Genomic DNA, 25373 nt, shown 5'->3' on the forward strand with positions numbered 1-25373 from the left:
TAGGCGATCAATGTTTTAAATTATTTCACTGCATTTGGTAATGATTATCGACAACAAGCTTCATTTCTATTTAATCTTCAATGTCACTCGCCTTGCTCTAAATGACAAAACATGAAGAATCTTTACCTAGAGGACATGTTTAACGTTTGTGTTGATGTGATGACCCTATCAAAATGGAAACAGTCAACATTGCAATTGTAACAAACAAAAACGTCGCTGTAGATAGTCAAATAGATGATTCACGCATTAAATTAGCCCCACTCATATCTACCCTTTGGAATGAAATGATGGTTGATAGAATTCCGGTAAAATTATAGTGGATTTCAAAATAGCTTGGAATTACAACGTGCCTGGTTGATAAGAAAAACGTTTCGGGCGATAAAAAAAACGCCAACTGCATTCATTTCAAGCACTCTCTTTCGATAGATTTTGCAACAATTTACCCACTTGGCGTTCACTCTGCCACGCCAGTCAACATAGTACCCGTACACTTCACTGACGTTTACAACAAAACATATCACGTTTATTTCATATTCAGACACTGAAGAGTTATTTCGTTATAGAACCTGGCGTGGCAATATACTAATCCCTATACACATGCACATGCAATTATCTGAAAATCTCGAAATACTGAGTTGACGCGATAAAGAATGCGGGATGGTGAACAGACTACACTAATTTCCATGTTTCATTAGGCGAGTAGAGAAAGCGAGCTTAGAGTTTGTCTTTAAAGTTAACGCTTTTGAAAACTTGAAAACGATCGCTAACATTAATCTAAAAATGAAAAAATAGTAATTGGTGAACAATATAATGTAAAACTCGGAGATAAACACCAATCTGGGATCCACAGAATTCGAAAACACACTGTGAGCTGTACATGAGTACACTCATTTCCGACGGTCGGCGAATGGACTGCCGCCATAGCAACGCGTTGGGTAATAAAAGGGGCATCGTTTATGGGATAGTGTTGGATATTTACGTACGAATATGCCGTGATTGATGACTGGTGTTAGCACTCCTGGTTGCTGTACTACGGCCATTACATAGTACAGTGAAAACTCCGCCCGGGAAACATTTGGGTCAGGATATTCATTACGTTGTTGAATGCTGACACTGCTAGTAATGGTCTTCCGTTAGTGAGAACAGTGTACGACGTGTAGTGTTCAAGTTTTGCAAATCTATCATGGATTGTAATGAATGCAGTTGGCGTTATTTTCATCGCCTGAAACGTTTTTCGTACAACCTAAGCAAGTTGAAATTCCAAGCCATTTTGAAATCCACGTGGATTTCAAAATAGCTTGGATTTTAAGTTGCCTAGGTGATAAGTAAAAACGTCTCAGGCGATAAAAATAATGCCGGTCGACTGCATATATTATAAAAACCTTCCCTTTGTTAGATTTTCAAAACTTTAGCCCAATACGACGTTTACTGTTCTCATTTACGGAACACGTTCAGTGACGGGAACATCAACGTTGTACACACTGTACCGAAAACCTGTCCTTAGCGTTCTGTGCAGTTTCATCAACGGGAAATGTATAATAAGCGCAATACAAGACTGATACTCAAGCAAAATCACGAATTTCACGTATTCACAGATCTGTACAATATTTTAAAGATACTCTAAACAGAAAATCACAATATACTTGAAAACGTTCATGATTTAATCAATATTGAAACACAGATATACTTTTTTTGATTCTTGAATTACAAAATTGGCATTTTGGTTATATGAAGACTGAAAACCAAAGGCATTCCGTCCTCAACAGGCAGCATCATATCAATGCATATGGTTAAATTTTCAAGTGTTGAGATAGCCAAGTTGCCTGTAAAATCCATAACACTGAGCAGCAGTAACAGCATCGGTAGCTCTCAAGATCGCATAAGCTTTGTTTTCCTCCGCAAGTCTTCTGTATAGAGGCTGCTTGAAAATAATCTTGAGATGTTCAAATACATATTCTGCCGCATTAAAATCCGGAGAATATGTTGGTGTAAAAATATACTCTACACCCATATTGTCTAAGAATTCAGATAGAATCCGACCGCCGTTATTATGATGCACAGGGCAATTGTCAACGACAACAATATCACCTGCAACCAACCCTGGAGACCCATCTTCCATGACGGTGTTTGCTGCTTCGTTAAAAAATTGTAAATATGTATCAGTATTTGACGGGCCATGGACAACATTGGCATGGCATATGCCATGTGCGCTAACGAGCAAATTTAGAGTATAATTCGGCTCTTTCGCATACCGCTGAACTTGAACTGCAGGGCTTCCACTGGGGGCATGCCCGTAATTCCTGTTGCTCACGCTTGGAAAGCTGAAGCCGCTTTCGTCCATAAATTTGACGCGAAACGCGTCGACTTGGTGCAGAGCACTAATGTACATTTGGGTGTACACTATATTTCGTTCAGTGAGACGCTCTGTAGCAACTCTTGTCATCTTCTTCCAAGTCCATTTACGTTTCGATAAACGATTTCTGACTGTCCGACAGATAGTTGACAATGAAACCTCTGCTTGCGAAAATTCAATCAGTTTCTGCTGAATTTCTTCGTGGGAAATTGACGGTATTTCTCGCTCAATACTCAATTATTACTCAATCGGGGTAAGTTTCCGTTGCCGACCGACGGCTCCCTTTCTCCTGTCGGTCGACAAACTTTCGCAGTACCTAATCCATACGTTTGTTACTGAAGAGGGCGAAACACGAAACTTTCGAGCAATATTTGATATTAGGCCACGCGGAATATTTCTGTTTTCTTCATTGGCTCCACTTTCCACGAGTTCTAAAATTATCAGTCTTCTTAGATCTTTACTAAGGGCTTTCCCAATTTCCCACTCTCTACCTGCTCTGTTCACTCTTGTGGCTTCCATGTTTACCGATGGACTGACAATTTTATTTTGGAATTGTATGTTTGGTTATTTTCTACGAAGGACGTTGCATGTCTCATGGGATTTGGCGGGTGAGTTTATCTTGAATGGACGATTATGAAAAAACGGATGGAAGCCCAAATCGACAGAGTTCTGAGATTAATGTTCTTTCAGATTAAAATAAAAGTTACACGATATTCCTTGGAGGAGTGATCCGCCAGACTTTTACAATATTTAGAAATCTGAAATGGAACAAACTTGCAGAAGCATCATTTGTATAGACCAGTTCATGTATAAGACGCAACCCCACCGATATACAAAATAAATTGGAATGGCAAAATGTTGCAAATTTGGCAAATTGCGCACTGGGGCGAGGCGGGAAAAATATCAGTACTCCCTTCCGACGCTTGGCAATGGCGCTATTAAAAGTGTCGAGCTCGTCACCATTTGAGCTTGTAGATGTGAAGATTCACTATGATTATTACACCAAGGACGATGTACAGTAACAGAGATTCGGTACAACGATTTGCATGAAATGGATTATATTGCTTTCACCAAGTTTATCCAGCAGGAGGTACCGTATCTAACCCGACTTTCTGTACTGCGCATCAGCTACAAGGATATCGAAGGTACCTTTGTCGATTTGTGTAATCGGAGCTTCCATCGTTTTCTGCGTCATTGTTCCTGTTCTCGACATGGTAACGTCCCCACCATCAATGTACGGGTTGAAGAGGGAACATCACCCTCGGTAAGACTTGCAAGACAAAAGAATTCTAGCGCAGAGTCTTTGACTGAAGACGTAAGTAGTGTCACTCCGACGAGACGTACCCTGACATACAGCGCTGGTACGGGTGACCTGAGTCAGCCTGAAAACAAACGTCCAAAGGTGTATCAAAGTCCAATCGATCTGGACCTTCGACGGAAAAGACTTCAGGTAGAAGAAAAAGCAAGAGCAGTAAAAGCTTTGAGCGATAAATACCGTGCCAAGGAAAAATTGTTTATTCCTGATGTTTTCAAGGATACAACGTTGAAACTGTGCCACAACTGTCATATGAGAGCGGGTCACACAAAGGCGAAGTGTCCGAAAAAATCGCCATGTGACAGTGTAGTAGTTTGTGGCGAAATTGATCTCCATGCGGATAGCAAAAGGGAGCTTTCAAGTCTAGCACAGCTGAAGCAAAAAGCTGAAGGTGAACTGAAATGTTTACAAACAGAACTGGAAGTGAAAGAGAAGACAGCAGAGTCAATGAGAAACAGTTTCGAAAGCAAAATATCGTCACACTTGATCAACAGCGACCCAGAAAAATATCTAAAATACGGCCGTGTAAGACAGGTGATTGTCAATGCGGAACAGAATCCTCGCAAGTACTATAATGGTAAAGTCCCCGACAACCTTGACGATCGAAAGTGAAATATGGCCATCAATCATCGCTTCTTTGACAGAAAAACGTGAAACACGTCGCGAGCAAAACACGCCGTATACTCGTAATCCAACTGAACGTCTGTTGGAACTGCATGGAGTCACTTTTCCCAACAAACCACGTGAAACTACACACAGTGAGAATTCCACTAATGAATTGCCATTAGCAAGCAATGTCAGCAGTCAGCAACACAGTCAATATCCTGGCCAACCGTTTCCTGCACATCACTACGGGCAGTGGTTTTTACCGTACTACATGCCCGTAATGCAGCAACCATGCAGGGAGTGCAAACACTGGTCACCCACCATCGCAGCAGCCATATCCGTACGTAATAGCCATCGATATCCCCAAACGATGCCCCTCGTATACCGCAGGCGTTGCTGTCGCCGTCAAGTGCACCTCTATCGTCGACTGATGAATATGAGTCATACGGACAATGAACGTTCACTCAGACCGCGTAATACGCCTCACGTCCAGCCTACAGTTAACTTTGTCCTATTAGACTAAGTCAGTTTATGAATTCTGTTGATTACAGATCGATTGGATACGATTACGACATTCATTTCTTAGTTGTCGAAAACTATTTACTCCACATCTTTTTTTGCATTTGCTGTCCGAAAGTTAGTAAACATTGGTTTAGTCATCGTTCTATATCGCGTTTTGGTAAGTTTTCAACTCAGTACTCCGAGGTTTCAGATATCTTCTAGTGCATGTGCATGAACATTAGTCTATTACCTTGCTTTGTTCAGAAACAAAACAGCTGTTCAGTGTTCAAACATGAAATAAAAATAATGTTTTGTTGTAGACATCGTTGTACGAGTGAGTCTTTCAGCGGGGAGCGCGGACAATTCGCTCTCACTGACGAGATTGACTGTGGCATAGTGAACGTCGTATTGAGTTAAATTGTTGCAAAATCTATCGAAACGGAGTGTTTTAATGAATGCAGTTGGCGTTTTTTATCATCGCCCGAAACGTTTTTCTTATCACCAAGGGACGTTGTAATTCCAAGCTATTTTGAAATCCACTATAGTTATTTTCGGCTTATAGTAAGACAAGATGAGGCTTGCATCGAACTACAGAGGCACTGACCGACCATGATAGGTGAGGTAAATATAGATGAAAGCTTGTAGTAATTCATAAGAATAATTTATTGATTTTTGAAGTCCTTAGGTCTGTATCATATCTAGGAAAGTCAATAGGAGGTAGAGATTAAGCCTTACCACGGCCTTACTGTAGTCAAATCATAGCTATTACAGCAAAAAATAGGATGGTTGGACAGTCTCATATACATTACGTTATTTTTTGTACGTCTCACACAGGTTTGTAGATACATTGTAGATAAAAAGAACCGACTCATTTGAGTGAAATACTAATCATGTAACTCTCCACTCCACTGTTTATCTTTGTGTGTCTAGACAGATTGGCATCAGTTACGTATACATTGTATTATGGTTTGTTTAGCCAGAGTGCTGTCCTAATTAACTTCGGTCTCTACTATCAACTCGATAACTAATTTAGCAATTCCCTTGTGTGTTCTATCCAGACACTCAAATGACTCTGTTCTTTTTATCTACAATGTTATCTACAAAACTTGTGTGCCACATACAAAAAAATAAACGTAATGTATATGAGACTGTTCAACCATCCTGTTTTTTGCTGTATTATCACTTGTGAGCAAATCCAAACGTGGTAATATTAAATACAAATAAACTGCAATTTGTTCGTGGAAAATTCCCGGAGTAAATAACTGTATTTGCGTTCATGCCAAGATTCCAGGCATAAATGATGTAGGTTCGAAATCATTTCCATATCCATATAAAGATACCTTACTTGAGGTGTGAACTGACTGTCAATCGGTGATTGCTCTACAAATGTCACGGATGATGTCATATTCATAACATTGTGATATTTTGTTCTCCTTGATCGGTAGTTTATTTACTCTCCGGGTAGCCATAATCCATTAACTCGGTAACGCGAAAATTTCCGCTTTCAGGGGATTACCCTACATACATGGTTTGTGCGGCCATCCCCTCATGTTCTCATTCATCTTTAAAGAAATACAGGCTATCTTTTAAAATATTTTGAACACGATTGGAACTAATTTGGGATAATTGGATGGTGAAGTAATGTTTTAATATCTGCAAATGTAACCTAATCTGCCTTCTTATCACGTTACACACTTATTTTTATGAGTAATTTGTAATATTGAGACATTCAGCTATAGGGCACCTAATAGTTTTGAGAAATTTGAAAATTATAAAGATCCAATTATCCCAAAATAGTTCCAATACGTGCAAATATGGCGATGCAGTGATGCGAAATTCAGTGATAAATGTATAAATGAAGAAGAGAAGTGATTTATAAATTCAGTTAATAACTATTTTCTCTTCATTAATCTTGAATAAAACGGCTCAATGTCCCATGCATGTAGAAAGCAAACTACTGACTTTGTACACATCATAATTGTTTGCGTTTGCTTTTAATACTCTCTGAGATGATAATAAGCTATCGTATTACATATTATTCGAGATCTCCTGTCAATTTTGGATTGCAAAGATCATTTCAACTCTTTACAGATAAGTGCTTCAGTGAAACCAACATGGCGAAATCAGACATTTCAAGTGTACTAGCTAGGTACACTCCGAAAAAGGAGAGGTACACAAACTAGAAAATTGATCCCACCGAGAAAACATTGACGTCCAATGTTTGGTCAAAAGGGCACATTTAGAATACTTTTCGGTATAAATGAAGATAAATAAAAATATTTCGAGGAGTTCGCATTGGCAGAGTTATTATTTCATCTGACGAATTATGAGGAATTTCTTTTCAATGACAGTCCCCCGTTTCAGCATGATCTTCTTTGTTTGTTTGTACACTGTCTGTTTGTGTTGTCTGTTTACTATCCCAGGCTGTTTTCAGAATCATTGCACACGCAGTTAGTAAAATAACCAAGCCTCCGACAAGTTCAAGTGCGATTGGTGGATTTTCTTCCAGAAAGCATACTGCAAGCTGTAGGCCACTTGAATGTCGATGTTTATTATATAGATAAGCGAGACCAAGGCTGCTCTCCCGTTTTAAGAACTTTTGATTTGCGTCGTCATGGCAATAGCATAGCCGAGGCATTTAGCCAGGAGCATAACTGCAACGCCTTCGCTCATCCTCCATACAGGGTTTTCTATGGTTAGCATAAGTACCATAGAAATTGATGTGAAACATCCTCCTGAAGCGCACTGTAAACTATGACGACAAGAGTCGCATACCGCATCAAGGAGCGTGCAAGAATAACGATTATCAAATCATATTTGCTTCTTTCGGCCTCATCTGCGCTCTGCGCTGTCGTCTTTTGCTTGTCACCAAAAATGAATGTCTGGTGAAGAAACAGTAACACGCCGATGACGGTAAAGACGCTCCAAACTACATCGGATATCTACAACGATTCCGTGAGGAAAAGGATTCCGCCATCGATGCTACAAGTGGGAACAGTGCGGCCTTTAAACCGGTGACAGTTCCTACATATATTTGCAATAGTGATGTATGGAATGTTACATTATTGAAACACATTGCCAATCCAAAACTCACCATCAACTAGGTTGTACGGACATCCCAGAGTAATCTCTCATTTTACCACAAGGCAAGTGTCATGGATATGCGTGCACCGACACCGAACATGAGAAATATCTGTTGGTAAGGGAAAATTCCAACGACCATCAAAATGGTTGAAATGAATCCGGCAATGCCAAGGAGAAAGCGAGCAAGACGGGCTAAAGTGGCTCTAAGCATTGGATATCGGCAGCTTGTCTTGTCTTTGGTAGTTTCATTTCCAGAAGAGAAGAGATACTTTCGTTCACTAGATTGCCCCATCTCAATGTCTTTAGTATTTCCAACGGTAACAGCTCATGTTACAGCAGGTCCGATTATAAAAAGATGAAGCGAGGGACGTTTTTTCTTGCTAGTTTGTATTTTCATGTACGAGAATATCGGTGGCTCATAAATATTACAAATTTGCATGCGGTCTCGTTTATGTGGGTCTGACTGGCGATGGCAAGCACTGCACAATAATGTATGTGGACATGTACAGTCGTCCACAGCGACGTTGTGAACAAGGGATAATAGAGAAATATGTAAGATGCCATGTGGTTGGGAGAGTAAAAGAACTTTTTCTTGTAACTTTTTCACAGACTGACTAGACATTATTTGTGTTGATTTTTCCAGTTATGATAACAAATAAATTATGAATATTGATAAATTATTAATGTGAATATTAAAGAATTAAAAAATTTTGCTTTTTTATAAACAATGTCTATTTGTTCAAATACCCTCTCGAAACCCCGTTGCTGTTATAATTATGATTATTAATAAATTATGATTATGATTAATAAAATCATATTTTACACATTGTAATTCTGCTAATGTTAACAACTCTCTGGAAACCCGTATTTAGTTCACAATGTATGCAAAAATATACGAATGACACCATTACCCATGTTCAGTCTACGGCCAATCTGATTAAAATCAGATGTAGAGTACGGCGACGTTTATATGCTTACGCGGTATTCTCTCGCTGTCGCCGTAGTGAGAGGCGACAGCGAGAGAATACCGCGTACGCATATAGACGTCGCCGTACTCTACATCTGATTTTAATCAGATTGAGTCTACGGCGAAAGTTACTACAGAGTGTATACACTGTATAGTCGTGTAGATAAATCGATTCTCAAGTTCGTTTCGAGACCGTCAATTTTCTGTCACCGTCTCGATATGATACACAGTGCGTACCCCCCTCCCCACACCATGCCCCTCGTTATCATTAAATGAAAAGATGCCAACCCGTAAATGCATTTTATGAAGAAAACTACAGATAGGTCCGTTAACACTTCCGGGAAGGTTGCGAGTTATATTCTGTTTAAAGATCCTCTTTCAAGCATATAATACAACTATTGTTTTCGAAGTATCACCCTGTCTCAGTTAGCTATAGAAGCTGACTCTTTTCTGATTGAATTAAATATGAGCCTCGTCTAATAAGACACACAACAAAAGTACTGTTTCAGTCTCAGCTAAATGTTCAATGAATTAGTCAAAGGTCACCTCAGATTCCACCAGAGAACACCATTTCCTCTCCAAAATTTCATATTTCGCCTTGCGAGAGAGGGGAGCATTACCTGGCTACTTTTAAATATAAGGACAACGTAACACTGGGCTTGGGACTACCTAGAAAGGAAGCAATGAAATTAGTACCTTACACCTTTGCAGTTAAGTTGAATTGGGTTTCAAGAGATAACTTAGCAAGAATCATCTTATGAAATTTAGTTGCATTTTGATTAGTTTCTTTGATTTGTATTGCTGCTTCAACTTTATTTCCACAAATTATACTTGAGCTAGATAAAGCCGAGTGTTAAAAAGGTTCTGTTTGCATCAAATGAGCAAGCCTCGTCAATACTTTTTATATGTTGTGCTACAGATGTAGTTGTTATGTAATGTTGTGATGCTTTTTAATTTTGACAACTGTGAAAATAAGTTCATGCAGTTATATGTTCTGTTGAAATCTTGCATGTTTACCATTAACTTTTACGCATGTTTACGTTTTGTTTATGTTTGTACCGTTAGAAAATGGGACAATTGTTTAATTGGTGAAGTGTGTCAACTGCTGAGTGAAGATCTGCCTCTTTCACCGTCTGCCCCTGGTGGTATGATTGAATATAGAAAAACCCTGACTACCAGTTTCTTCTTCAAATTTTACTTGCGTGTGCTGGATGAACTAAATGCTAAAGAGGTATTTACAATAAAACATCAGTTATTTCGATATGAAAAAGTTAACCGATATGGCAGGATCAATCAGGCAGGGAATCTCGATGATGTTCAACGCACATTGAAAAGATTGGAAGAACCGTGGCTCTGGAGCGATGAGTGAGTGCGCCCTCTAGAGATGGGTCTTCGTGTCTTTTGCCTGATGTAATTTTACGGCAGACTAATGTTGACCATTGTTTGGTTTTATATTTAAAATGCTAGCCAAACTCTGCATATTACACCATGTGTCCCAGGGTCAATAGGATTGCATGGCTATGAGTCTGTGTTCCAGTGGCAGGGTACTTTTGAAGAAGTACTGTCATCTTGCTGTCATGTATGTGACAGTAAAGCTATAATACCTATCCAGCAATGGACTACAACTAAAATCTTTGTGGCTTTATATTCCTACTTAAAAATAAAAGCACATGTTACACGCCTCACACGGGTGTCGATTATATTGGTATGAACTGGGTTTACTGCTAGGAATATCGAGACACATTACAATAAATCCTCTTCAGGATTACAGTTCTGGTCATCTCCTGTACTTAAAGCGCAGTGGTCGTCGCGCTGCGCGTGCGTGATTTTTTTGTTGATAAACATAAATTTTTGTAAACATAAGTCTTCTCAACATTAATAGGAGTGAGATGGGAGCAGTCTCCCACTTTGTTAAGGCCTTTGTAAGACTCAACATCATGCAATAGTAAAATATTAAGATCGAAAACGAACTTCAGTGGTGTATAAACTCGTGTAGAGCTACGAACATTGGGACACTACACTCAGCACAGTATGTCGCTGAGTTTACTGCACGCAGACACAGTGAACAAAAAGGTTTGATCGCGCGCGATCACGTTGGTTGTACACAATGCTATGTACAGTACAGTGAAAATACATAACTAAAATGATCAACATTGCCTATATATGTAGACCAGCAACAAGCACAATGCCTAACACAAAAATTACACTCAAGACCATGATCGGCAAGCCAGAGCAGGACACGGGAGATGTTGGAGACGGTCACCGCATTGACGTACACGGATATAGAGAATCCGGTCCCACAACGTACCGGCCAGCGACGACTTGGCCACAACCAACTGTTGATCACCATGTCTTACTGCTCCTAGTATTACGTGGTAAGAAATAGTAAAATGACAGGAAACAATAGACAAAACGAGCGGGTTTTCGCGGCATTTGGCAGGAAAATTGCACGGCTACACCGTGCATAGACGTATCGAGAGATCCTGTGCCCCGGCCTGTGCACGGTCATGGCAGTGATCCAACCGCTAGCTGGTGTAGGCCTACCGTTGCTGGGCAAACTTCGTTGTTGTACCTCCTGATTGCCGGGTAGGTCTGAATCCTCTTTCAAGTGAGATAACCCCCACATAACAAGAAGACCTATGAAAGGTCCTTCGCTTGACTTGATACCTGTACTCGGAATTCTCGTTTGCACCCCAAAACGGGGTAAACTTTGTAGTTGAGTTGGATTCTCCACAGCCGAGTGTAAGCGCGCCATATACCCGGTTTGACACGGACGTTCATACAGACCACGGAACGGAACAGATGCAGAGATGCTTCTTGCTGCAGCGGGCATTGCTCTGCGAGCTGTAGATTTCTGTAGTTTGGGTGTTGTCTTTGTACTCCTGTCGGGCCTCTTGAAATGAAAGCTCTCGTCCTTGCTAGCGATGTCGAAAACTAGAGCCCGGTCGTTGATAGTCTGTTGGCGTATACATGCGTACATGCGTACGTCTAGCTCTATGGCTCGAGCGATAACAGTAGCCGAGCCCCATTCAACTGATTCAAGAAAATCATGAGCAAATGTGATCTCAATCCAGCGTGCAATTATTGTTCAATATTCAGCAGATATTTAACTTAGATTAATTGACCTTTTATCGCGTGTTACATTTGGTTAGTTGGTATGCTTGTGACAGATCAGCCGCCATTTTAACAAGCGGCAATATCGCAAACATTACAATCAACCCGTAACATGTGCGGCGTTCTTGGATTTGTTTACAACCGAGGGGGGACCCCTTCAGGAGGATGCGCAGCGCGACGACCACTGCGCTTTAACTGAGCGTCCTGTCGAGTATACAGTTCTGTCTTTGTTTAGTGATTATCCAGGTGCAGCCAACGAACAATGCAGTTTTAAAAAGGTCCTTACTATGATAAGATACATTGTGCATGACAAATAATGTGAACTGACTAAATTTAAGTCAAGAGGGTAATTAATTAGCTGTTCATAATTTGCCCTCCCACAGAAAATTTTCGACTTACTCTCCACTCTCAACTTCATTTTACCCACTCCCCACTTATTTTTGCCTGTTTCCCTCCCACTGTGAATTTTAAAGCTCCCTCGCCCTGTGGCGAAAAAAATTGCCAATTTCCCCTGCCCTGGAAACAATTCCCCTCAAAAAATTTTTCGCCAAGCCCTGTCCCCAGGACAATCAACCGATATCCGCCCTGCCCTACAAAACAAACTAAAATTTGCTCCCCTACCACCAAAAAAAATGTTCCCTGCCCTAGCAAAATTAAAATTTCCCCTGCCCTCAAAAATTGCTCCTGAATAGCTTTTTCGATGAATAGCTCCGTTGGCTGCCCCTGATTATCACATGAAGTCTGCAAACGTTGCGTAACATCTCCTTGCAAAAATTGTCTAGTCAATAAATTAGATCGGTCAGGGTACAATTGTCTTATTACCCTTCATAACAGCCCAAAAGAGTGCAATAATCCATGTTTTACAGTCTTATTTCATGTATCAAGTATAGTCTGATAAATATCGATAAATGTAGAGTCATCAGCAGTCATTGTCGTTGCTTGTTTACTAAGTTTGTAATCCTGTCACAACTTAAAAGCTATCACTTGTTATGTAGGTCATTTACTCCACACATGACCTGAGTGTAATTAGTCAAGAAAATTTATAAGGTCACTGTCCTTCAAGATCTTGAATTCAACACACTCAAGTCATTTACATATAACACATCAGTCAGTCAGTGATTCAAAGGTCAATAGCATGTCAACTTGATCTGTTGTGAAAATACTGAAAAAAGTCTAATGACTTTACTGGGTATTCAACACTCTCCCCTCCTTAAATAAATTTAATCACAGACATTTGCTAAAAAAGAGAAAAATGTAAGATACTTTAAGGGAATTTCAACTTTTTGCAGTTTCTCACCTTTCCAGGTGGTGTCCCATTCACTCTGCTTCTTCTAATAATCGAAGAAGTTAAATAGGATAATCAGCCGGTGAACCGTAGTTAAGTCCATAATTTCTGACAGTTGTCCATGAATGTTTAAATGTTTTCAAATGAGAAACATCACTCTGAATTCATTCTTCATGTTGTGTTATTTGTGATACGAAAGTTTATACTTTATGTCTGTTAGGTCTTTTCAGGCCTTAAATTCCAAAGAAGTATAGTTTCAGATGGTAGTTCTTACTGCACTTTGCATTGCACTTAAAGTACTCCTGTTTTTAAACATGCGTAGTGAATGCCAGTAACGTACAACATTATGAAAGTCTTTTTTTTCAAAAAAGTTCTAAAATATTTGCAGAAATCTGATATTTTAGTACAGTTTATTCAATCATTGATTATCAAGTAAATTAGAAGTGAAGTCGGAGCCAATGGTTTGCCTGTCAGCCAACATTCTATATACCTTAGTTATTAGATAAAAGATAGCATACTGCCATCACAACATGGATAACTATTTGATGTCATTTACTTTCAGGTGGTCGAGACTTCTGTTCCATCACTCTTCAAGAGCAGCCTTTCATCTTTTGAAAAAGGCGTCATTGAAAGTACTCAGCTGTACCAGGTTAGCTTTCTGAACTTTATTTACACATGACTCTCACTTCAGAAGCTTTCAGCTTGGGCGATGCAGAGAAATGTTGACATAGTCTATTTTTTAATCTTTGCAGAATGTAAATTGGTATCTATATTGTGTTTATTGAAACACATATGTGTCTTTGTCAACAGACGTAAAATCGACTCTGTCTGTATATTTATAGAATGAACAAAATATAGTTCAAAATATTTTAGAGGAAGTTTAGAAAGGGCTTGCTGCCGTTTTCTGTGGCAAATATGATCGATATAAATACATCTATTATATACAGCCTGATCCGTAGTATTTGCCAGGTTTTCTTCTCGATATATCTAACTTCACAGTAGAATTGTAAAATGAGTCTGTCCAGGGCACCCTCGGCCTCAGGAAAAGAGCTGCAGTGTCCTTCATAAAGAGGTGTCTTTAATGGACTGGTGAAAGTCAAGGTTAAGATTGGTGTATAAAGCATGCCTTTCTTATCAGTCATTAATAATCTAGGGCGTCAGTAGATTAGAACTGAGAGTTATGTATAATATAGAAAACATACTAAGAGGCACCAGGAAAACCCTTCAAGTTTATATCAAAACGTTTATATCTATTGATCTTCACCAGTACCTAAATTCATTCAATTTGAAGTCATTACTTAAGGAATCTGTATTGTCGAGAGCTTACTGTGAACGCACAGATACTAAGACAGAATATGTTATTTACCAGTAGCATTATCATCAACATTTTAATGCATTTTTAAAAGATAAGTTGGAATTTTAAATCTATGAAACAATTACAAGTGGTTTGCAATGTTCAATACTTTCATGGTGGAGTTTATGAAGGGCAAATAAATTAAAACTGCATAAGTCTGATTTAATTAGGAAGTCAAGTCAGGACAGTCCATCGAAGATGCAGTTGGGAGACCCATGGTCCATTTGTCGGCTTACAAACAAGGAACAGGAGAAGCCATGTATTGCGATGATATTCTTCCAATACAAGGTAAGAATGTCATAGAGAACACAATTCAGATTTGGCAAAAGAAGCATTCCAATGATCCTCTATCAAATGATATAGTAGTTTTCAATCTCTTTGAATATATACATGTATGGCGTTCTCGCTACCAGACACCAATAACACTAGGTGTTCTGTCTACCATATTTTTGAATCATCAAATACAAATTATTGAAGTGAAGTATGACATACGTTCAAACACAATTACAATTTTATTGAAGTATTACACAAATTCAAAGAATTGTCACGGGAAAAAGCCCACATTCACAAGAAAGTCAAACTCGTTAATGTGTGCCCATGAATTTAGGAGGAAAATGTTATGTCTAAATGTAAAATCTGACATAAGAATAATTTTCAGCTAGTCTTTTTCAAGCAAATGATTAGTATATCTTTCATTGATACAGGTGAACTGTATTTAGCACTGGTGACAAGTACTAAGGCCCACGCAAATATCAGGTTTGTTGAAGCGCCATCATGCTGCACTTACGGTGTAAATGGTCTTGTTCATTGAAAGACTTGGTAAATGACATGAAAGAGTAGATTACAAAGTTTTCTTTCGATTGCTTCATTCTCCCTGCTTCATTCTCCCTCTCGAAACTGCACGAATTCCAATAGGTACAGTTGCCTTAGGTACAGGTACAGTTTCTCTACCTACCTACCCTGTTTTAAAAAAGCATGTTATCAGAACTACACATTTTCGGGGGAGGGGGAGGCAGGCCTTACTTACCTACCGTGCATGCATTACACAATCTTTCTTTTTAAAAATGCCAAGAATCTTACAAGTATGTCACGAAGAACCTTCAGGATAGTACTTTTACTTGTAAAAGGCCTGCAAAGTGTGTATAAGAAAATCACTCTATTTCATTTGTGACAAACTATTTAAATCATATAAATAACGGCGAAAACGTTATATGCTGGTAAATATCAAATAAGTAAGCTTATTACATCATAAGGTTAGATATCGGTCAATAAATGTTTTTTGAAGTATTACATATCAATAAGTGATTTATTGTACGTCTGTTCACAATGATATTCTTAGTTTTTTACTATAGGTATTGAAATGCGAATACAATATAGAATACAAGGACATTTTTGTCATGCATGATTCATTTCTTAAGATTTTTCCAGTAATGTTTATGTGGTATTTGATTTCTGCCATTGACAGGTCTATCAATGCAGAGGAGGCTATGGCTGTGAATGGTGTCCATGCATTTGTTACTCATAATGATGTACCTGGAGAAAATTTTATACCGATATATGAGGAAGAAATTTATGCATCAGACAAAGTGAGCTATCATGTTTATGGACAAACAGAATAATGGTCTGAAAGTTTCACCAAGCACCTCAAAGTCTTAATTAACCTTTTTATGACTACATTTTGTATACATTATACTCTATGTTTAACAAAGACCAAGTCTTAGCTTAGGACCAAATACAAAGGAAATGCAAAAGCGTTATTGATGATAAATGTTTAGTGCCAAATGACTGTCTTATTAAAAATCAGATTTAGAACATTGATTGAACACCGATTTTACTGTTCGAAATAAATATGCCATGAAATTAGAGGGATTCGGAACTGAGGTAGTAAATATTGATCACTGTATATCCTTATAGAAGATAGGGCAGATATTACTTTTAACTTTGGCACTTGAGCCACACGTAACAACGTTGATTACTGGGGACCAAGGCTGGAAAGAGAGTAGTAAGCATAGCGTATCCCTGCACCGTGAAAATTCATTTTTTATGTCAGACAACAAGGGTCGACTGCATAGATATTTTAAACACTATGCTTTTTCCCGGTTCCATGTTTGGAGAAAATTTCCTGATCGAGGGGTCATTTTTTCTCCAATCAAGAGAAATCTTCTTACAGGGAGAATTTCCCCATTTGCTCCATATAGCTAGAGTGTCTTCTTTAAAAACCTAAACCACTTTCATAAGTCACTGGTTTGGACAACATGCCTTCACCTTTACATCCATCAGGTCTACCACGTTGGTCAAGTAATCGCTGCTATTGTGGCCGAGAACAAGGAAATAGCACAGAGAGCTGCCAAGCTTGTCTCGGTGCAGTATGATGAACTTGAATCAGTAATCACAACAGAGGTAAGGCTTGCCCTACCAAGCTTGCCAATCATAATTTTCAACAATACAATAGTTTTCTAAAGTCCTCTGTTTTGAACAATATCGGGATAGAAAACACTAACCTTAACACTGAAAAATGAATTTAAAAAACAAAATGAAAGAATTATGAATATCAATATCATTGTTTAAAAGCTAAAGTGCTTTTCATGACAAAATATCAATCGTCGCAAATGTTACATATGAGCTGTATGACAATATCTTATAATATCTGCATTAATGATCTGTAGAAAACATGCGGTTTTTGAATTGTAGGAAGCCATCAAAAATGAATCCTTCCACCATCCAATAAAGACAATTAACAAAGGGAACATACAAGAGGGCTTTGAACAGTCTGACCAAATCATTGAAGGAGAAGTACGAATCGGTGGTCAGGAACACTTCTATTTGGAGACCCAAGCATCCATTGCTATTCCAAAGAATGAAGACGGCGAGATGGAAATCATCGCATCAACTCAAAATCCTACAGGAACACAGGTATTGTATGGTGAATAGTGTACACTGATGGGATAAAGTACAAATACCTGCTCAAAATCAACCATGAACAGATGATCGGTCATGCGTGAAATGACGTGAAACCTTAATGTATAGAAGAGTGAATCATTAGGTTTGACCTCAAACTCCCCAACCTTCCCATAAACGAAATTTTAGAAGTGCAAATGCTCTGAAACGCAACCATTTGAACTTTCTCCACACAATATTCATTTCTGAATACGATGTTTGAGGATAAAAATGCTGACATTTAATCATTAGGGGTTCATACACGTGGTCATGTTCTTTTCTAATACTCAATTCAATTAATAAAAAAACATTACCTTAAGCAAATAAGAATCTGCTATCTGTCCAACTTTCTTTGCTTTTCCTCACGTTACTATACTCATTTCGTTTCACTTCATTAACAGAAATGGGTCGCAACGGCCTTGGGAGTTCCAGCCAACAGAATTGTATGTAAAGTCAAAAGGATGGGTGGCGGCTTTGGAGGGAAAGAAACAAGAAGCTGTCCACTCTCAACAGCATTGGCCATAGCTGCAAACAAGTACGTGAAAATCATTTTAAAATGTTCTGAAGTGTTGACAGATCAGTTCGAAAAGTTCAGAAAGTCTAATGCTCAGGGACTGGACATAAATTACAGGGGGGCGGTATTTTTCGAAAGACCGCTGCGTCAAAAATAGTGACCCTTCAAAAGTTCTTGCACAAAAATTAGTGAACCTCCCCCTTATCCGTGCATGAAAATAAGTGACCCTCCCCCTGTTACTCAATACCCCCAACAAACCTGCAATGTGTTCCAGACCCCCTTCTGACTTGCTATACTTTTTCAGTCACCCTCCCGAAAGGAAGGCAAAATGTGGGCGATAAACGCGTTGTCCAAAAAATATCAAATCATATGTGTGTGATAATTCATGTAAATGTACTTTGCTTGAAGTGGCAGGTAAAAAGTGCATGCCTGTACAAAAAATGTAACTTTTAGATTTCATCAATAATGCTGATTCACTACATAGTAGTCGACTATAAGAAAACTACGAATGTGTATTTTCCACTATAAAACTAGCAATATCTGTTCATCTATAGATGTTTAATAACTGATATAGATATACTTGATTAGCATGGGTTGTTTACAAGTGCACATGTGCACAAGATATTTGATTTTGGAATTTCGCTCAAAATGTTTTCGTCCAAAAAGCTACCCGCACGTCACGTGGACGGCAAACGAAGAATTTATTTTACGGCGCCTAATCTTAGCAAATCACTTGCTTCTCTGCTCTCTAGTTGTCTCATTGGTGACTTCAAAATCAATCATCTGATATATATACGCAGACGACCTTGTTATTTTTTCCAGTAATTCTTAAAAGCAGCAATGCTAATTAACGCCTGTGGTCACCATTGCAATGAATACTCAATGCTCTGTTAATACAAACAAATGCAAGGAAGCTGCGACAGGCTCCGATATATTTAAATAATATAATTCTCTGCTATGTTTAAGTTTTGAAATATCTTGAACACCTTACAACTTCAGACATAGAGGACAAAGATGGCATTCAAGCACAGACTCCCCTGTTTTATGCGAAAGGCAATGCAGATATTCGAGATTTTAAATTTGCATCTCTTTCCCTTAAAAAGTACATCTTTACCGTTGCTGCACACCTTGGCCCAATTTTTCTGTGAATGATTTCATCCAATGAGAAAGGCATTTTATCAGGTTTACCGGAAATTGACAGGTTTTTACAAAGGCTTTTGTGCAAAGCAACAGCCTAATGTTTGTTAACTTATAGCTTATAATATTTGACGAACTGTGTAGAAAAAAGTCATTGGGTTGTCTCATTAGATTGAATATTTCTGACAACCCACTTATTACAGCAGTTCCGAATGTTTAGGTTTACACATACAGTTAGTTACGGAAAAACTGGTGTAGGTGGATTTTGACTACTATTCTGCTGTATATTTAGCTCACATTTGGTATAGGTATATATACCAAAGAGAGCTTATATTGTACGTCGGCGGCATATGTATGTCTGTATGCAAGCATGCATGCCTGAATGAATGAATGAATGGATGAATGAATGAATGAAATAAATGAATGAATGTATGTATGTATGTATGTATGTATGTATGTATGTATGTATGTATGTATGTATGTATGTATGTATGTATGTATGTATGTATGCATGTATGTATGCATGCATGCATGCATGTATGCATGCATGCATGCATGCGTGTATGTATGTGCGGATGTATGTCCGTCTACATCAAAAACTCCTATACAGCAGCACCTACTTAAAACTTGGTGTACAGGTGCACCCAGAAGTGGAGATGTGAATTTGTTCAAATGGACATGTCGGTGTTAAAAATACGCAAATGATGTAAAAAAGGGAATATCCGGCAAATTGCTACAACTCTGTAACAACTGGCTAGATTTGGTTGAAACTTTGAATGCATGTTCTGTATATTGACTTTTGTTACATTTTTTCAAATTGTTGTGAAATTTTCATATTTGTGTTTTTGGGGTAATTTTTCCCAATTTTGGTCAAAATATCATTTTCTCCCAAATTATTGTTGGATTGCTTTGAAACTTCAAATATTTATCCTAAGGTTGTCTTTTTTCAGATGTGTAAAAATTGTGGTGAAATTTTTGTATTTGTGTATTTGGGGCAATATTTTGCATTTTTGGTCAAAAATCATTTTCTCAGAATTAACATTGCTGATTGCATCGACATCGAAACTTGGTTTGTATGTACTTAGAGGCATATTTAGTTGAGTGTCTTTAAATTGTGGTGTAATTTTCATATATGTATTTTTGGGTAATTTGCCCCATTTTTGATGAAATTTTTCTCTGAAATCGCTCTTCCGATTGCTTTGAAACTTGGTATGCATGTTCACAGGGGTAAACGTAGTTAAGTATACTCACTCAGGCCTGCCACATGATAAATGTTAACCCAGTGTCATTGACGCTATTTTTTATATTTTATTTTTCTTTTTATGGATAATTATATCAGAAAGAAACATTAATTAAATGAAACTTTAATTGAAGGTTCGTTTCGGAAAATGTGAGAAACGGTTCAGATCTTTTAATTCTGATGCCAGTAGTACAAAAGTGTTTTTATTTTCCAATTTGCAGAGTTGGCAGGCCAGTACGAATCATGCTGGATCGTGATGAAGACATGTGTACCACAGGAACTCGACACCCAATGTTGGCTAGATACAAAATTGGCTTTACAAACACTGGGCATATTCAAGCCCTTGAGGTCAATTGTTACAGCAATGCCGGTTTTTCAAAGGATCATTCATTACCAGTAAGTGGATGTTTCAATATGCACTTCATGTGCTTTTTCATTTGACTTGCTGTTATCACATGCAGAAGCTAAGTTTTCATCTCTTGTAATTGGGTTTATTCTCTAGTTCACCTACCTCACGAGAACCTGCGCCTATGTCATAAATTTTGTCCCAATTTTTGATATGTTTGCCAATGTAAACAAACAACATCATGGTTATCCATATAATCCAAATATGAAAATATGTTTCTGATACGAAAAATTTATAAAAAATCAGTCATAAATATCAGAGTCTGACAAAATAAATCCACGTGGCAATGTTTTTTTCTTCAGCGCGTTGTTAGCGCGTTGTTAGGTATTTTGGGGGGTTTTTTTGCCAATATGGTGGTTTATAGTACAGTCTGGTACAACCAGCTTGACCGATGTTACACCGCTGTGTGCACACAAGATGCAGTCGATTTTTGTTTTTGAAAAATTAATACGTTTGTCTTAGGTAAATTTCTAAGCCTATGCTATCATTGAAATCATGAATAATTGTGCGGTAGGTACTATTAGGCCTAGTGATTGTCTTGCATTTGTGCAGCACACGAACCACGAGGGCTGTGTTTCTTGCTCACCCAACTGAGAACTAGAAATTATTGACAATAATTTGCCACAGCATATTAAAGTTTCATGACATGCCCAAAACAACATTCTTTAAAAACTTTCCTCCGGGGTTGTTATATCACTATATCATACATGCTGAATTATATTTTCACTGTAACCGAACTACTTACAGCGACGCGTACGCGTGACCTTCGCTGGTATGCATGACCTCTGTTGGTATATGTACATATAAAACAGCTGAGCGAATAAGACAAATGACAATCCGAAACGTCATTGTGATTATGGTCAAAATTATGTTGTTTGCAATCACTTCATGGGCATTGCACTTAGGCACAAGTACAGTTGTACCAAAAACATACAAACAAACGTATTGAAAATTTGTATAATTTGCCGACACCTGTCGGTCCCGTGGCGGTGCACGGTGCAGTGTTTTCGTGTCGTCTACGCTGCTGAAGATTACACCATGGATGTAGGATTACACGCAATGATATCGGTTGACAGAGCATTATGATAGAATCGCTTTACGACAAGTTTCCTGATGATGAGCTTAAAGTATCTGGGCGGTGAATTACATCGTTTGCAGTCGTAAATGAGCCATGAAAATCCAACCGCACTGAAAATACTCGCGACAGACAAGGTTGAAGGTGCACATTATATTTCCGATTTGTATCTGTCATGATCGTGTCTGGTGACACCGATGCGGTGCGGGTTTCAGATACAATGTACCATCTAGGGAAAGTCAAACTTTCGCTTAGGTTGTTAAAGGAAGTTTAGTTCTATTTAGGCAAGTCAGGAACGAAAATATACGAGCAGACGACGGAAATACCTTTGAAATGTTTTATTTGTACAGCAACAAAATCACGAACGATACGACACTACAGCTTACAGTGTACTCACTTCATGTTTTCACTAATCCGCTTACTGAGATGGTAAATTCGGCATATTTGACGATTGGTAACATGTATAATTCTTCGAGATAAACTGACAGGTACGGGTATTATATCCACTGCATGTGCATTCATAGATGTCGCATGAGCTGCTCGCTCTCTGTGCTCTCAGCTGTTCATACTCGATAGAGTTTGAGCGTGGCGCGAGTATTTTGACCCGATTTTGGCGGCCTTATAACTTTCACGCAGGGATGAGGTTATGTATCAAAACACGAAAACACACCCATTTTACAAACTCCCGCCTATGTTTTACATCCACCGTCATTTTAAACTAAAAATAAACCTTCTTCAAATTGTGAAAACCTGTGTCGACATCGTAGTATATAAATTGTTTGCTTTAAAAGTGCTCCATAAACCCTCCTTTGAAGTGGAATGGCCCAATAGCGGAATAATATCAAGAAGTGATACGGTTGTCATCACTCCTTAGCAACCAACTTTTTATAAGTACAGCCTGGAGGAAGCAAGGTCGATTTCAAGTTGATTTCGTCGCTAATTTCGGAGTGTCTGTAGGAAAACAGTCATAACCAAAGCATGCATGTATGATAAAGGGGTTATTACACGAAGTTAGGGCGATACCGCGTCGTATTCTCGTGATGTGTCCGTATTTTGACTAGTTCAACTCGTCAAATACGGACACATCACTCGAATACGACGCGGTATCGCCCAAACTTCGTGTAATAACCCTAAATATGCATCGTATCAATGTGAAATGTGAAAAATATGCGAAATTTTCTACTCCTGCAGGACGCCTGCAGGCACCTTGCTGGGCTGGTATTGAGCCTCTGAAGTCAGCTGAGGTATTTCATACTGTTGACCGGGTACAAATGACGGCAATTGTTGTCATTAATATGCATGATATGTAAATCAAACATAGCTTTACTGTTGAAATCGAATTAACAAATAAAGCTATCAGAACAGTCTGGTGGACTCGACGCTCAGGACAAGCAACAAAGTACCAGCAACTAGCATCATACTAAAATATATGCAGTTATCGCCATGAATGTAAGCAACAGTAAATCTTCAGCATTCTAGCCAGGGCATGCTTGCCGATCAGCGGACCTAGGCAATAGTCTTACGGATAGCGCCAAACTATATTAAAACCTCGATTTGAGCATTTAATTTTATAATTCGGCGATGCTGCCTATTTTGTGCGAGAAAAGTACTAGTTGCATATCTGACTCTTCAAGACTGACAAAATCTCCAATCGCAGACGATTACACTTCGACCTAAGAAGTGCGTGGCTTGTAGCTCAAAACTCTATCACAAGCAAACCAACTGGACATAGTCCGACAAAGCTGCGTTTCAACAGCAGATTTCCTTTTTCGTGTTCATGCAGCCGTGAAAATGTTACTCGGGGCAAACCTCAAATCCCAGGTCTTGTCGAGCCTAGCTTAGCCTAGTCTAGCCTACCTGAACCATTTAGCTTAGCGATCGAAAACGTCCGAATGAGAAGTACGGTTATATATATAATGTAGATAGATTGGTTTTGCGTCTAATCTGTATGTTATATGTACGTTCGTTTTTTCATTATATTAGTAAGCAAAGCTTCATCGCATACGTTTGTACACGTTAATATGGTGTGACCTTTGTCCACAGACAGTACTGACTGAACAAGAACATTTTACACCCATTTAAACATGTTATTTAAAGTTTGTGAACATCAAAATTAAACGTACTGACGTATTACAATGAAACACTCCATTTCTCCATGGATTGACAAAATAAATTGAGATCACTGTCTTCTACGCTGCAAACACATTCGTGTTCCGGAAAAATGTCAACAGAACCACTCGCTAAGGACCTGTGAACACGGACTCAAAAGTGGGAACTGAGCAGTAACTGTTTCACAACCGTCTTCTCGTCTGATGTGTTGGCGCAATTTCTTGCGGACGTAAACACAGACTAATTCACATTTGTTAATTGTTTGCCTTGCGGTTGCCATGAAGTACATGTAGAACATTATCTCGGTGTATACTAGCTGTTTGACTTATTCATTAATTGATGTTCATGAAAGTTGAATGAAGTGAACACAAAATTTGTAATACCAAGATGCTCATTCTTTGTCATTGACAGGTCATGGGAAGGGCATTGCTTCACATTGACAACTGTTACCGCCTTCCAAACGTACGTGTCACTGGCTATGTCTGCAAGACCAATATCCCCTCCAATACAGCATTCCGTGGCTTTGGAGCACCTCAGGCTGTCTTCTTTGCTGAGCATTGGGTTTCGGACATTGCTGTGAGGTGTGGAATAACTCAACAACAGGTAAAACGTCTTCTGTAAAGCATCAGCATCTCTGGGATACACGGTATTAAATTTTGTAAGAATGTGTGAATCTTCTCCACCAGCTTAGGACCAAAGTCGACAGTCTGGTACGATTTATGAAATAAAAGCCACTTCGAAGGCTGAAAATATACATAGTGGATATGCAAGTGCAATTAGTTTTATGAACATACACCGAATGGCAACCATTCATAATGGAAGCTGAATGGAAGTACATTTTAGTACCATAATTAATACAAGGTTATGGATTTATGGATTTGCAAACAACCAAAAAAACTAAAATACAGTGAAAGAAGGAATTAATGACAAGCTTCCTTTTCACACAAGCCATCGTACCTCTCACTATTAATAATTGCATGACTTAAATTTCTATTGGTCACAGGTTCGTGAAATCAACATGTACAGGGAAGGCGACCTGACTCATTTTAACCAGCCACTTATCTGCAACAATACACTACAACAATGCTGGAGAGAGTGTATCTTGAAAAGTGACCTACAAAAAAGATGGTGTCAGGTTGATATGTTCAACAGGTGAACTCAAATTCTACTTACGATAGCAGTCTTTCTGCGTACACAATACTGATCATGAGTTGGTTAAGTTTTTCACTATTATCAAAGGTTTTGTCAAACTGGAAAAGGTGCACTTAGCTTATCATAACCCGTTTTATAGTGCAGTCCAAAAAGTTAGGAACTTAAAGTTTCACTAAAATTACTAATTCTAGGCCATACTGCTTCTTAAAGTTGCATTAGCCTTG

At 38.6% G+C, this 25373-nt stretch overlaps 1 pseudogene; it reads left to right on the forward strand.

The window, feature by feature from the left end:
• The window catches only part of LOC139150339 (xanthine dehydrogenase/oxidase-like), a 110754-nt pseudogene that overhangs the window by 65851 nt on the left and 19530 nt on the right, over positions 1 to 25373 (forward strand).

The sequence above is a fragment of the Ptychodera flava genome, chromosome 14 (genome assembly GCF_041260155.1).
Source record: "Ptychodera flava strain L36383 chromosome 14, AS_Pfla_20210202, whole genome shotgun sequence".
Taxonomy (NCBI): domain Eukaryota; kingdom Metazoa; phylum Hemichordata; class Enteropneusta; family Ptychoderidae; genus Ptychodera; species Ptychodera flava.